The 14,909-nt window shown below is 45.5% G+C and overlaps 1 long non-coding RNA gene across 3 annotated transcripts in view; it reads right to left on the bottom strand.

The window, feature by feature from the left end:
- Nucleotides 1-77: 77 nt before the first annotated feature.
- Nucleotides 78-14,909, bottom strand: part of LOC132661149 (uncharacterized) — an 86,924-nt gene continuing 72,092 nt past the window's right edge. For all 3 annotated transcript variants that reach the window (XR_009602082.3, XR_009602084.3, XR_009602083.3), the window contains exons 3-4: nt 9,189-9,344; nt 78-663 (exon numbers count right to left, since the gene is read on the bottom strand). This is a non-coding gene — a long non-coding RNA (uncharacterized LOC132661149). The remainder of the gene's footprint in view (nt 664-9,188; nt 9,345-14,909) is intronic.

A 14,909-nucleotide genomic window follows, 5' to 3' on the forward strand; every position in this document is an offset into this window, starting at 1 on the left:
AAAGGAGACTGGTGAAATTAATGTTAATAATTATTTCAACCCAATATACCAAAAATATAATTTCAATATATAATATAAAACATATTGAGACATACATTTTTTTGTACTAAGTCTTAGAACTACCGGCCATGTATTTTACACTTACAACATATGTCATGTCAGACTAGCCTCATTTAAAGTGCTCAGTGGTCACACGTGGCCAGTGGCTACCATATTGGACAGGGTAGGTCAAAACAGAATGCTGTGCCCACATCTTTGCTCCTACTCAAAGGCTTGTACTTTAAATTTAATGGTGCCTTTGCCAGTGTCTTTCTTCTGGCCTGGGGTTCTCTCTTCTTGAAGCCTAGCTCCTTTCTGAAAGATTATCTGACCTCAGAAGGGCGCGTGTCCTCTGCTTGAAACTCAACAAGTCAGTGAATACTTACACCACCCGCTTGTGAAGAGTTGTGCATCAGATACCTCCCTCTGAAGCAGCTTTAATCTGGAGAGTTGGTGGCTGCTTCCCCAGCCGCTCTCGCTCTCTCTTGCCTTGTTTTGTTTGTTGCGACTTGTCCTCGTTCGCCTCAAATGAGCCATAGACCTGTTAAATTCAGGCATCTGGTCTCAGTGTCTCCACGGTGTGCCTCCCCACGCCAACCTCCGCGTAGCAAATGCCAAGCACAGCTAGAAGAAACGAGATGGGGAAAGTTAAGTCTGTGGGTGAAGAAGCGTTCCGTTCCTCTGAGAGCAAACTGCGGGTGCTCAGGGTCATTCCTTCTCCTCCAACCAAAGCCTTGATGAACCTGGGCCAAGAGATGTAATAAAAGTGCACAGCAGAGGCCCTCCAAAAATGTCTGCCCACCAGTGAGCTAAGGCATAGACTTTCACCACCCAGGTGGAAAAAAACAAATCCTGCATGTGTTCCCTTGGCAGGATCAGGCACTGAAGCTCTGAAGAGAGAACTTCGAAGTCAGTAGAGTAGAGTAGAGTAGAGAAGTCAGTAGAACTTCGAAGTCAGTAGAGTAGAGTAGAGAACAACTTGGGACTATAATGGGCTGGCTTATGGCGGCTCCCTTTCCACACCCAAAGCCCTTGGTAGACAGAGAAGCTCACAGTTCCGAGGTCAGAGTGTTGTTGAAAACCAACTCTCATATTTTGCAGCCAAAATGGAACCCCAAGAGAGAATGTGGAATAAAGAGGAGCATCAGCTCTCTTGCTTTGCTGGGCAAAAGAGGCTGCCACCCGCTGAGGCCTTTAAAAACTGCAAGCTGGGTGGGAGGAAGGGGCTGGTGGGTTTTATAGGGAAATAACCGGATCTTGCCACTTTCAACAGGAATTGTATACCTCCTGCCAGCCTCTTTCGTTACGTTTTCCAGGTGGTACCGGGTTCCTGAAGCAAAAGGCTAAGAAGGGAGGAGGGGAGTTTTGCAGAAGAGAGGAAAAGATTGCTCAGTTGCAGCTTCGTGAAGCATTAGTGCAGCCATATTGATTTTTGTTCAACTCTATGCTTTTAAGCGGTTTCAAGAGAAATGAATCAAATTTTTACTCTCCTACTAAGAGCTATCTATATGACCTCCAGGAGCTTCAGGTTTCTCTTCTGTAGAATGGGATAATAATATCTCATAGGCTTTCTGAACTTTTGTTTGGAAGTACTTACAGACCCACAGGAAACTGTAAAATTAGAACAGAAAGGTCTCCTTTACCCTTCACCCAGCCTTCCCCAATGGTAACATCTTACAAATTATAGTATGATATCAAAACCAGGAAATGGACATTGGTACAATCTACATGCTTTATTCAGATTTCATCAGTTTTACATGCACTCATTTGTGTGTGTGTGTGTGTGTGTGTGTGTGTGTGCGCGCGCCTAGTTGGTACAATTTCTCACCTGCATAGATCTGTGTGACCACAATCAATCAAGATACAGACTGGTTTTTTAAAGTTTATTTATTTTGAGAGTGAGTGAGAGACAGCAAGTGCATGCAAACAGGGGAGGGGCAGAGAGAGAAGAGGGAGAGAGAATCCCAAGAAGGTTCCTCAATGTCAGCACAGAGCTGACTCCATCTCACAGACCATGAGATCACAGACGCAAGGCTCCATCTCACAGACCATGAGATCAAGAGTCAGACACTTAACCAACTGAGCCACCCAGGCACCCCAGAACTGTTTTATATCTACAAAAGGATTCCACGCTTCTCCTTTATAGTCAGGCCCCCACCCACACTTCCCCAATCCCTAGCAACCACTAATCTATTCTCTACCTCTATAATTTTGTCATTTCTAGAATGCTTATATAAGTAGAATCATACAGAATATAACCCTTGGAAATGGCGCTTTTTTTTTTTTTTTTTTTTTTCACTCAGCATCATGCCCTGGAGATCCATTCATGTGGCTGCATGTATCAATAGCTTATTCCTTTTTTACTGTTGAAGAGTTTTCCATACAAGCTAGTTTTGAGGATCCCACAGAACTGCACAAAGGCAAGTCACGAGCACAGTGCTCAGCAAACATTAGGTCTTTCCTGGAAGCTGATTCTGAGCTCTTGCTGAAGATCAACACCAGCCTGGGGCAGTGATTCACCCTGCCCATGAATTTACACTCTCCCTCAGTGTGTCTCCCCATTGTATACAGCCTTGTGGTCAGAGCTTGTCTGGTCCACTCCTTCCTTGCAGGGTGGAGGGTAGTACGACGCAGAGAGAGAGGAGGCCAAGTACGAGACGCCAGGTCATGCATTCAGGGTTCCTTCCACTGTACTGTGCCTGCTCCCCAGCCCACAGCCTATGGCAGGTGGTTAATCCCGCACTTGGCCGGGGGCAGGCTGTGTACAGCGCGTCAGCTGGGAAACTGGGCTCCTCACCAAGTCAATGAGTCACCCCTGAGCACTGATTGAGTTGGGGCAGGGAGCCAACGATTGTCAGTTTTCCCCTAGATACAAAGCTCCGGGGTGGGGGGGGAGCCTTCAAAACTTCAAACGCAACTTAACTGCAAGAGGAGGTTGGCATTCATTCATTCAACAAAGGCTTTTCAAACTCCTACTGTAACAGATGACGGATATAAAGTTGAGCAAACCAGTAGGCTTTGGTCTTCATGGAGTCTCCTGGGAATTTGGGCGGGGGGGGGGGGGGGGGGCGGGGTGCTGGGGGAGGCTGAAAAATACGAAGTCTTTGTTTCCATCCATCATTTCACTTCTCCTAGCTGTCTGCTCGGTGTGGGGCTCAGACTAAACAGCCTCTGAAGTCTAACATCTTTGCTTCTGGGATCAATACTGTCACGCTCTAGATCCTTGGAACCTGGACAGAAGAAGAAAGGAATTAGTATTTGTTGAGTACCTGTATGCCAGGCATTTAAAAATATACCTTATCTTCACAATCTAGTGAGAATGTTCCCTTAGTTTGGGGATGATGGATGTAATCAAGTGGTTTAAGGGAACGGCTGCTTAAGGCAAGCTGCCCGAGTCCTGTCTGACCTCTGTATGACCTTGGCCCCTGACTCCTCTAGTCCTTTGTCTCCTCATCTATTATATCTGTATCATCATGGGGTTTCGATGAGGATCAAAGGCATCTAAATAAAGGCACTCAACATTGTGCCGGCACATGGAAAACATTTAATTCTTGTTTAAAAAAAAAAAAAGTCAAGTTCACAAAGTAAACCATATTTGAAAACTAGAAAACCCCCAACTCATGCAAAGGCAGGCAGCCTGGCGCACTGCAGAAGCTCAATTTGAGTTTTGATCAGAAAATCTGATTCAGTGCCTTAGCTCTAAAATTACAAGAGGTGTCTGGGAAAGTCATTTAAAATGTTCTTCCTTGTGCCAAAGTTCACCTTTCAGGACTGTTGTGAAAATTCAAGGATATTATGCACCTGGCACCGAATAGAGCTCAGAAATAATGGCTATTTGTCTTACCTCAAATAGAAACCCACTAATGACAGCTAAGGACAAGGGAAGCCCCTTGAATGTTTTCATAGAACCCAACGGCGGGGCACTTGGCTGGGAAAGTATCTGGAAAGGTCGTTGCTAAGACAGGAAAACCTTCACTGTTTCCAAGAGCAGCTGGATACTTGATCCCGGGGTTTCGTGCCTGGGCCCCACACGAGTGGCAGCAGAGAGGTGGGACTGTGAGGGTGGCCTGGGGATTTTCGGAACTACTCAGGAGTGTCCCTGAGTCAGCGAGCCAGATGGGCCCTGTGGGTGTGAACCTGCCAGCATTTGGAGCAGATGCTGGAGAAGCTTCCCCGGGGACCCCCAGCCCCCTGCCTTTGTGCTGACAGGCTAGCGTGGGTGTCAGCGCCCCTGTTCCCACGGGAGGGCACCGGGCACCCCTTCCCAGCCTGGAGCAGCGAGGAGTGAGGCCCCAGGCTGGCCGGCTCCTCCTCCCGTTCCTCCCCATTTCTTCCTTTTGTTTCCAGCCCCCGCCCAGGGCCTTGCTCTGCCCACTTAATGCTTTTAGGACTGAATCATTCAGGAAGAGGAAGAGTGTCATAATTTTCTGACACGTATTTTTCTAGCAACCTGTAACATTTCAGTCAAGCATTACTGGCTTGGGAGGAATTCTTTTTCAAGTGCATTTAAAGAGGGCTCAGAGGGTGGGCTCTCCAGCTGGCAGGCTGGCTCCCAGTGTGGTTTTGGTGCTTGACTTCAGGGCTCCTCAGCCTCCTGATGATTCCATATTCAGCTGAAAACTGGGGATAGTATCACCTACCTCAGAAGACCCTTGTGAGGTTTAAATGAGGGAAGACATACAAAGAGCTACGGTGCCTGGCACAAGTGAAGCCCGTTAGCTCTCCTTCCTTGATTTGACTCCCTTTGCTTGCTGTACAATGTAACCCTCCGTCAGCCGGTACTACATTTTCAGGCTTTTGGTTGTTGCCTCACAATGGGAATCTATCCAGTTTACCGACGCTGAAAGGAGCCTGGTGAATTTAGGCTTTGATGCTTCTAGAATCCGTACTCAAAGAAGTCTCGGCTTATCCTCTCAGTCCCTCAGCTTCCTCATGTATAAAATGGGGACCATAATAGAATTGTTGAGAAGACCTATTGAGTAACATAGGTAGAGCACAGAGGCCCCGCGGAAACCCACACCCTATGGCAGAGGTAATTATTCCCAATGTCACGGCTAAATCAGATAACATATACAAAGTGCTTGGGCCAGCGGATGTGCAGGATAGATTAGCCATTGCTCCCATAATCAGTATTACGTCCATCCTTAAGAAACCAACTTTGGATTTGAGTGTGCCCAAATCCCATACCCCCAAAAAGAATCGTTTTTGCTGTGGATAGATTCATGTGCATTTTTGCCTTGTACAAGAACTGAAGGTACTCAGGAGAGTGTTTGCCTCACGGCCCATTGTCAATTCCAGAAGGTTCTATTTGGACGAACTGCTTGGCTTCAGAAAGACACACGGATCGCAGGCAGGCACCCCATGTGCACAGTTAACGGGGCCTATTAAAACAGTGAACCACTAAAACGTAATGCAAAAGGTCTGCTGGGATTCACCCAGAGTTGTATAGGGCCTTCAAGTCCGAACTTCCCGTAGAAATCACTTTTGGTGACCCCAACATGACCCATTGGAAGGACGTGATGAAGATAAAATTCAGGCAGTTCTGAACAAGAGCCAGGGGACACTGGGTGCTACAAGCTATTGTGTCAGCTTTTAAAACATATGTTGCCATAAAATGAACATAACATCCAGAAACAATCTTGCCAGAAGTCGGGAATTATCCACAGGGGGAAAAACTTGCAAGTTGTTTGACAAGAGAAGATATCGTAAATCTCTTTCGTTGTCAGAATCGCTGTGCGGCCCCAGGTCAGACCCCAGTTTCTGTAGTGCCAGGGGCAGAGCAGGTAGAAACTGATGGTGGAGGAAACCCTGTATAGACCTGGAGCCAACCTGGGGTCACGTGCGCTCATAATTCAGAGGCTGAGGTTCAGGGTGAGGCATGTAGGCAATAATCAGGAGGACCCAAGCTCTCCAGCGGTGGTCAGAAGCAACTATCCTAAACCAGATGGCATGGCAACTTCTCACCTAGGGATTTTCTAGAGCTGTCCTCTTCCTCTCAATTCACAGAAACGTGACGGCATCTCAACACGTCCTGGCCTGAGCTGAGCAGTCTTCCATTTGTAGTAGGAAAGAACAGCGGTCCAATAGGGTTATTAATTCTCATGATCTGAAAACCAATGAGCTTGTAACCTTTAAAGTTTGTCCCTTTCTCAGTCTCATCAACAGTTTTGGTTTTAACACTGTGAAATAACACAGCCATGCGTCCATTCACTCAACAAATATGTGTTACTACTAAATGCCTTCCTTCTTTAAATGTCACCACTTCGTCTCCATTCCCATGTGGCGACACCCTCCTCTTCCATTCGTCTTGTAACTACTTTTTTTGCTGCCCAGGAAATTTACAGCAAGAGCTATGGTATAATTTGCACAATATCTACGATCCGCAAGGTGGGCTATATGGGTTTTTACATCTTCATTTCCTTTTACACGAGGTGATAAACCAGAGAGCTGAATTTGAAGGTTTGGTGATGGCGTGCTGAATACAAATTAACAGCCTGTGTCCAGAGCCTGGAGGTTGGATCCCCATTAGACACTTCAAACCAATATCAGAAACAGGCTGCTCCATCCGCCACCTCCTTTACCCCAGCTATTCTTCCCCACTTCCCAACAGGCATAAGCTCTTTTAATTCTCTCTATATCCCCTTCAATCCCTTGTCTGCCTGGAGTGAGTAAAAAGAACAGGGGAAATGTGGACAGTTGAAGCTGTGGTTCTCAAAGTGTAATCCCCGGATCAGCAGCAGCACCAGGGAGCTGGTAGAAATGCAAACCCCCAATCCCCACACCAGACCTACTGAATCAGAAACTCAGTGGGGGTGGAGGGGCAGCTATCTTAACCAACTATTTTTTTTAATGTTTATTTTTGAGAGAGAGAGAGAGAGAGCGCACACACAGGAGAGGGGCAGAGAGAGACACACACACAGAATCCAAAGCAGGCTCCAGGCTCTGAGCTGTCTGATGTGGGGCTTGAACTCAACAAACCATGAGATCATGACCTGAGCCGACGTCTGAAGCTTAATCGACTGAGCCACCCAGGCGCCCCTTAACCAACTTTTTTTTTTAAAAGTTTATTTATTTATTTATTTTGGGAGAGAGAGACAGAAAGTGGGAGAGGGGCAGAGAGAGGGCTGGAGGGAGGGGGAGGGAGGGGGAGGGAGAGGGGGAGAGAGAGAGAGAGAGAGAGAGAGAGAGAGAGAGAGAGAGAGAGAGAATCCCAAGCAGGCTCTGCACCATCAGTGTAGAGCCCGATGTGGGGCTCAAATTCACGAATCATGGGATTATGACCTGAGCCAAAAGCAAGAACTATACTGAACCACCCAGGCGCCCCATAACCAACTATTTTAACAACCATCAAGATGATCCCAAAGCTTGAGAACAACTGATTCAAACCATCACATAGAATGAAAGGCATCAACTTTTGGTCATAAACTAAGCACCTATATAAAGTATCTTTTAACCCAGCCTAAGCTGATAAGGATTCCTTGAGAGCACTCCCAGCCGCTTACCACTGCCTTTGTTCTGCCTTCTCGCTTTTCAGGGGCTCCCAGAAAAGGGAATTCCTACAAAGAGAGAATATCAGTCCTGTTGTCCATATTCTCACTCCTCCCACTTAGCAGTGTCTTTGGAGACACCAAGATCAAGGCTCTCTGTGTGTGCCCCTTCAGTGTTTCTACATCTCTGGTGAAATGAAAATGTTTCTTCCCACAAAAAGATTAGGATACATTTCATATTAAGAGTGAAGCCTGTAAGAGGTGCCTGGGTGGCTCAGTCAGTTAAGCACCAACTTCGGCTTGGGTCATGATCTCACCGTTCCCAAGTTCGAGCCCTGCTTCTGGCTGTGCTGACAGCTCAAAGCCTGCTGTGGATTCTGGGTCTCCCTCTCTTTCTCTGCCCCTTCCCCATTCATGCTCTGTCTCTCTCAAAAATAAAGATTAAAAAAAATTTTTTTTTAAAGAGTGAAGTTTTAAAAAAATTTGCTTAGAGGGGCACCTGGGTGGCTCAGTCAGTTGAGCGTCCATCTTCAGTTCAGGTCATGATCTTGAGGTTTGTGGGTTCAAACCCCACATGGGGCTCACTGCTGTCAGCATGGAGCCTGCTTCGGATCCTCTGTCCCCCTCTCTCTCTGCCCCTCCCCTGCTCACAATTGATCAAAAATGAGTGAACATTTAAAATTTTTTTTTAAATATTTAAAAATCTACTTGGAATGGTTACAATTAACAACTCAGGCAATGACAGATATTGGCAAGGATGCAGAGAAAGAGGAATGCTTTTGCACTGCTGGTGGGAATGAAAACTGGTGCAGCCACTCTGGAAAACAGTATGAAGTTTCCTCAAAAAATTAAAAATAAAACTACCCTATGACCCAGTAATTGCACTACTAGGTATTTATCCAAGGGATACAGGTGTGCTGTTTTGAAGGGGAACATGAACCCCAATGTTTATAGCAGCACTATTGACAATAGCCAAAGTATGGAAAGAGCCCAATGTCCATCAATGGATGAATGGATGAATGGATAAAGAAGAAGTGGTGTATGTATGTGTGTGTGTGTGTGTGTGTGTGTGTGTGTGTGTGTGTGTATGTGTGTGTGTGCATGTGTGTGTGTATACACACACACACACACACACAATGGAGTATCACTCGGCAATCGAGAAGAATGAAATCTTGCCATTTGCAATGACATGGATTGAACTAGAGTGTATTATGCTAAGCAAAAGTGGTCAGATAAAGACAAATATATGACTTCACTCATATGAGGAATTTAAGATACAAAACAGATGAACATAAGGGAAAGGAAGCAAAAACAATAGAAAAAAGGGAGGGGGACAAAACACAAGAGACTCTTAAATATAGAGAACTGAGGTTGCTGGAGGGGTGCTGGAGGGTTGGGGGGGACGGACTAAATGAGCAAGAGGCATTAAGGAGAACACTCACTGGGATGAGTACTGGGTGTTATATGTTGGGGAGGAGTCACTGGCATCTACTCCTGAAATTATTATACTATATCCTAACTAACTTGGATGTAAATTAAAAAGTAAATTAAAAAAATCTGCTTGGAGATATTGCATGATCATGTCATGAGAAATTAATTGAGGGGGAAGGAATGGCACACAATATAAACACAAGGCAGCTGAATGGTTAAATGTACACCCACCTGTGTCTTTGCCAGGGGTCCACTACATCCTGGGAGATCTCAAAGTTCAGTCCAGGTCAGGCCCTTACATGGCCCCACTTGTCTAACTTTCTTCTCCACATGATTTCAGAAGCAAAACCAGTTCAGGGGCAGGGCCTGGAGGTTGAGTCTGGCTGCCTGCAACCACCGGAGGGTCAACAGAAGCGAGAATCCAGGAAGTGAGGCAGAGAGCTCTTCAGGCAACAACAAAGCTTGTTCTCAAATACATGCTCAAATAACTGCAACTGCATGAAACCACAGGGGTTGTTTATCTCTTGTTTGTTTGTTTGTTTGAAACATAAAAATAACCACAAGTTGGGGGGCGCCTGGATGGCTCAGTCGGTTAAGCACCCGACTTCGGCTCAGGTCATGATTTCACAGCTGGTAAGTTCGAGCCCCGCGTCACGCTCTGAGCTATCAGCACAGAGCCTGGAACCTGCTTCAGATTCTGTGTCTCCCTCTCTCTCTCTGCCCCTCCCCTGCTCGTACTCTGTCTCTTTCTTTCTCTCTCAAAAATAAGTAAACATGAAAAAATTTGTTTTAATAACCACAATTTTTAAATGTCAAGAGGGAGAGAAACAAATCTATCATTTCAAAAGCCTAACCTAATGGCTACTGTAGGTTTTTGCATGAGATTTTCAGTCTTGGGCCGTTTGCACTCTGTGCTGAAGTATGCCTTGTGTTTTTCGGGTGGTCTTTTTTCTTAATGTCATCATTAATGCATTTTCTCCAGGTTGTTGCCAGGCAAACACTGCAATCTAACCAGAAGGTTGCCTAGAACCATAGAACATCAGAGCTATATAGGACTCTGGAGGTCGTCTTCTCCAGGAATTCTTAGTTAGTTCTTCATAGATGCTTTGTGTCACACCTGAAATTATTTGCAGAATTTTACCATAAACATGTATACCTTGCTAGGGATAATAATATCTGTTTTTCATCTGATCCTCCGTGGCTTAGACCCCCCAAATGTGATCCATTCTTTCCACAAGGGTCACTGTGTACAGCCCTTCAGGCTGTTCCTTACACAACTCTGGGTGGGAGATTCACCCACTCAGGGTATAACACCCTGTAGAAATGTGCAGTGCACAATCTGTATGTACATGGATGATGGGCCTGCATTCTATTCTATACTCATTTTATGCTTGGCACCAAAGAGCAGAGACGTGATTTGCCCTTTCCTTCCTTCCATAGCTCCTTGCAGATAATTCTTTCATCACTGAGATTATACTGAAATGACTTTAGGAAGTATGTTTAATTCTAGGATTCAGTATTAAGAAATCCACTGCTGCACCTGTTGTCATGTTTTCCAATGTCAGTTTTATTACTAATAAAACCAACATTTTATTCTACCTGAGCCTGACTTCTTTTTAAAAAAACTTTTTTAAATGTTTATTTATTTTTGAGAGAGCGAGAGAGAGAGAGCGAACAGAGGAGGGGCAGAGAGAGAGGGAGACACAGAATCTGAAGCGGGCTCCAGGCTCCGAGCTGTCAGCACAGAGCCTGATGCGGGTCTCGAACTCACCGACTGTGAGATCATGACCTGAGCCGAAGTCAGAGGCTTAACTGACTAAGCCACCCAGGTGCCCCCTGACTACTTTTTATTTTGCAGTTGTTTCCCAAACTCAGGTAGACAAGAAGGATGCTATTTATTGTCCCCTAAATCTTCTTTTTAAGTTATTTTTTTCTCGTGGAAATAATTCTTTTTTTTAAATTTTATTTTAGAGAGTGAGTGAGCAGGGGAGAGGAGCAGAGGGAGAGAATCAAGGAGGCTCCACTTTCAGCTCAGAGCCTGACATGGGGCTTGATCCCATGAACCTGGGATCATGACCTGAGCTCAAATCAAGAGTTGGACGCTCAGCCAACTGAGCCACCCAAGACCCTGTCCCTTAAATCTTAAGCATGTTCATGAAGAGTCAATCAACAATTCATGAATAAAAGAAGTAAAAAAAATAGCTGTACAAGGCAGTGAGGACTAAGGACCCAATGAAAAATTAATTCCTTCTGTAATTCTAGCTGCTAGAAAGAGTTCCCTTAAGGGTATTTTCATACTTTGCTGTTTCTCTATTTAGAAGCCTCAGTTCCCTCTTCTATTAAATTTTGCAAGGGATTCTATGAATTTTAACGATCAATAGCTGATCCTCATGGTTCTCAAAACACTTACAATTACATGAGTTGATGTATCAATAGGAAGAACAGGTGTCATCTCCATTTTACACAAAGAGAAAAAAATAAGACTGGAGAGACAGTATGACTACACTTTGTGAGTGGCACAGCTGGGCCTCAGCCAATGTATGTCTGGCTTGGAATTCATCACACTAAGACCCCATTCCAGGCAGTGTGATAGACAACACAAATGATCACCAACATCTAGTTCTCCTCTACTTCTAGGCAAACAGAGGACTGTGCTTCCCTTAGAGTTGGACATGGTTGTTTATATTGGCTAGTTATGACCAGTAATGAGAAAAGGGATTGGTGTCACTTTTGCACCAAAGCATTTAATTCTTGGTGGCCAACTCATCAGCTCTCCTTCTTTCCCTGTTACAACTTCCAAGGCATAGAAGCAAGTTGTTATATGGAGGTGCCATATGATCAAAGCAGCCTAGAATGATAAGACAACAAATGGAAGACATTTGCTCTGGTGAGCCACATGATCCTGTAGCTGACTTTTCAGGAGCAAGAACTTAACTTGTACTGTGGGCAGTCAAGAAGATTTGGGGATTGTTTGTTATCACAGCATAACCTAGCCTACCCTAATTAATACCAACAGACTCCCTATGGGACTGGTCTTCTCTCCGTTACAGCTCAGGCTGGTGCTCTGAGAGACACGTGAAACCATGCTCAAATGTACTTCCCTCCTCAAATTCAGCAATCTCCTTTGTATCTGGAGCCTTCAGCTACCACGTTTTAAACCATGGATATGGCAGAAGATACAGCCCAGAGGAAGAGAGTTGGGAAGGGGCAGATTCCTGCATGGTTGAGGGGAGACATCCCCTCAGGTGTAGTACATGCTGTGGGCTGGGTCGTATATGAGTTTCCCATGATTGACTGTAGTGGCCTAATGAGATGAGGTCAAGATCATCATCCCAAGACCACAAGGAAAGGAAAAGATCAAAGTAGCAAATGAGGGTCAAGTAAGAGAAAAGGGTCAACCTGGCTGGGAGCTGATTCAGCACCACAGACAGATCCCGTGGGCCTATTCTGATTATTTTTCCCAGGCAGCTCAGTCTTCAGTTAGCCCTGCCTTTGAAGTGTCCTTGTAGGTTCCAAATGCCCAGTTCTTCCCAAGTAAGAGCTTGTCATGCCCTAGACCAGTGACCATGTCCTTATTCATCCAACACAGTGCTCCCAACTTATTTTTCTCCATTGTATATGATGCATGAGAATATTTACCTGGCATCCTGGGATAAATGCTTGGGGCTGCTTCTGGCTGAGGTGGCAAACCTGTGAGCTCCAGCTCTCCTAGGCCCTGCTTTATGGTATCCTACCACACTTGTAATATCCTCCTGCGAAGTTCTGATCCAGTGATCCCTCCTTACCCTCTACTTGTCAGGGACTCGGCTAGGTCTTCTAGGTGACCTTTGGGCCAAGCTAGGTCTGGGTCTTCCATCACTTGATCCTGGCTCCTTTGGACCCTCTTCCCAAATCTTACTATGCTCATAGCCAGGCCAGAGGTCCAGAAGACTAAGGCAAAGCACCTGGGACTCCCCACTCCCTCCTACACTCATTTATTCATTTGGCACATATCAAGCACCTGCCATATATTAGGTTGATAATTACCTCTGAGAATACAGTGGAGAACAAGATGGATATGGTCCTGCTCTCCCATAGCTTACAGTCCATTAGGGGAATCTATTAACCAGCACTTATAAGAAAGTCTGATTAGTATTATGATGGGGACATACACAGATGCTATGGATTGCCCAGCTGAGGAAACTAACTTGGAGGATGGCTGAGTTCAGGGAGGACTTTTGACAAGCTTTAGTCCCCTTTTGAACTATGCCTTAATATGTATCTAACTATACGTAACTGTGGGGATCTAATGGACGGCATGAAGTATGGATTTCCCATGACTTTAAATTCCGCAAACATTTTCCAGGCACTATGTTGGATGTTCACCCTTGAATTACCTAACAACAACACTGAGGGAAGGGTTTTGTCTTTCTAATTTTCTGTGCAGCCTAGAGAGGCCCCACGGCTAGTTTACAACGGACTCACATGCTGGAATCTTTTCCATGCTACACTGACCCTATGGGAGCTCCACTTGCCCTCTGTCCTGCTTCTGAGAACACATACCTCAGCATTCTGAGAGCTCAGGTCCTTCTGCCCTTGAAGTCTTCTGTGGAGAAGCAGTATTCAAGTTAGCTACAACTTCCTCAAGGTGTTTGGTTGCTTCAAAGAAGTGTTCACTGCGTGTGTGAGCGGTAATAGGACTGCTCTCGTGGCCCCTTGATGTAAGAAGGTGGCAAATGTCCCTGCAACCCGTCACCAAGGATTTCCTTCCACCAGGTGAAAGTGTCCTTGTGGAAACAGAACAGTGATCCTCACATCACTCCAGCCAGAGGCGCAGACAGGAGCAGAGGCAGCATGAAATCCCCGGGACACACCCCTGTCCTGTCTTATTGTGAAGGAGATTTGGCTCTTTCTTATTGTGATTTTCACTCCAGACTTGATGGCTCTAGCTGTGTTCCTGCCAGAGTTGCCCATCTTCCTCTACGTTTAAAAATGAGATACCTGGGGCGCCTGGGTGGCTCAGTCGGTTGAGCGTCCGACTTCAGCTCAGGTCACGATCTCTTGGTCCGTGAGTTTGAGCCCCATGTCGGGCTCTGGGCTGATGGCTCAGAGCCTGGAGCCTGCTTCCGATTCTGTGTCTCCCTCTCTCTCTGCCCCTCCCCCGTTCATGCTCGGTCTCTGTCTCAAAAATAAATAAACGTTAAAAAAAATGAAAAAAAAAATAAAAAATAAAAGAAAAATGAGATACCTGTTTACCTCTTTTTTTTTTTTTTAATGGGTTACTGTCAGGCAACGATTCTCAAACTCAGGGACCACAAGTGTCCAGAGGAGCACCCACAGATAGACCTCAGCTAGTTTTACTGCATATAATGTGAAAAGGTCTGTGCTTTCCTTGAAGGCAGAACTTCAGTTAGTCTTTCTCTTCTCACCTCAAGTGAACATGACCTCAGGCCTTTGCTCCCACTATTTTCTCAACCCATGATGTCTTCTCTCTTGCTGACTGCCTGGCCAACAGTAGCATGTTTTCCAAATCTCTGCTCTACCTCCTTTATGAGTCCCTCCTTGACCACGCTCCTCTGCAAGGTAGAACTTATCTTCTTACTCTAGGACTCTACTGTGTGCTGCACACACATCTATTATAGCATCCATGATGTTCTGTCACAACTCATTCTTCATAGGGTGCAGGTTGGCCACCCAGCAAATACTTGTTGGATGAGCTCAGGTGTTCCTGTGGAAAGAGCCCTGAAGCCAGAAGGCCTGGACTTTGGTAAGTGTGTGGGTTTGACTAAGTCATCGCACAGCCCTACGTCTCATTTTTATCTTCTCTAAAATGCACAAGTTGGAGCTGATAAGGTGGAAGGCAACTTCCTGCTCTAAATTTCTATTTAGAAGTAAAAATGGAAAGACCACTGTGATGGTCTTTTGTAGGGTTGACTTGGCTAGTCTACAGCCCCTACTTACTCAAACACAAAT

This window comes from Panthera onca, chromosome D1 (genome assembly GCF_046562875.1).
Source record: "Panthera onca isolate mPanOnc1 chromosome D1, mPanOnc1 haplotype 2, whole genome shotgun sequence".
In the NCBI taxonomy this organism is placed as follows: Eukaryota; Metazoa; Chordata; class Mammalia; order Carnivora; family Felidae; genus Panthera; species Panthera onca.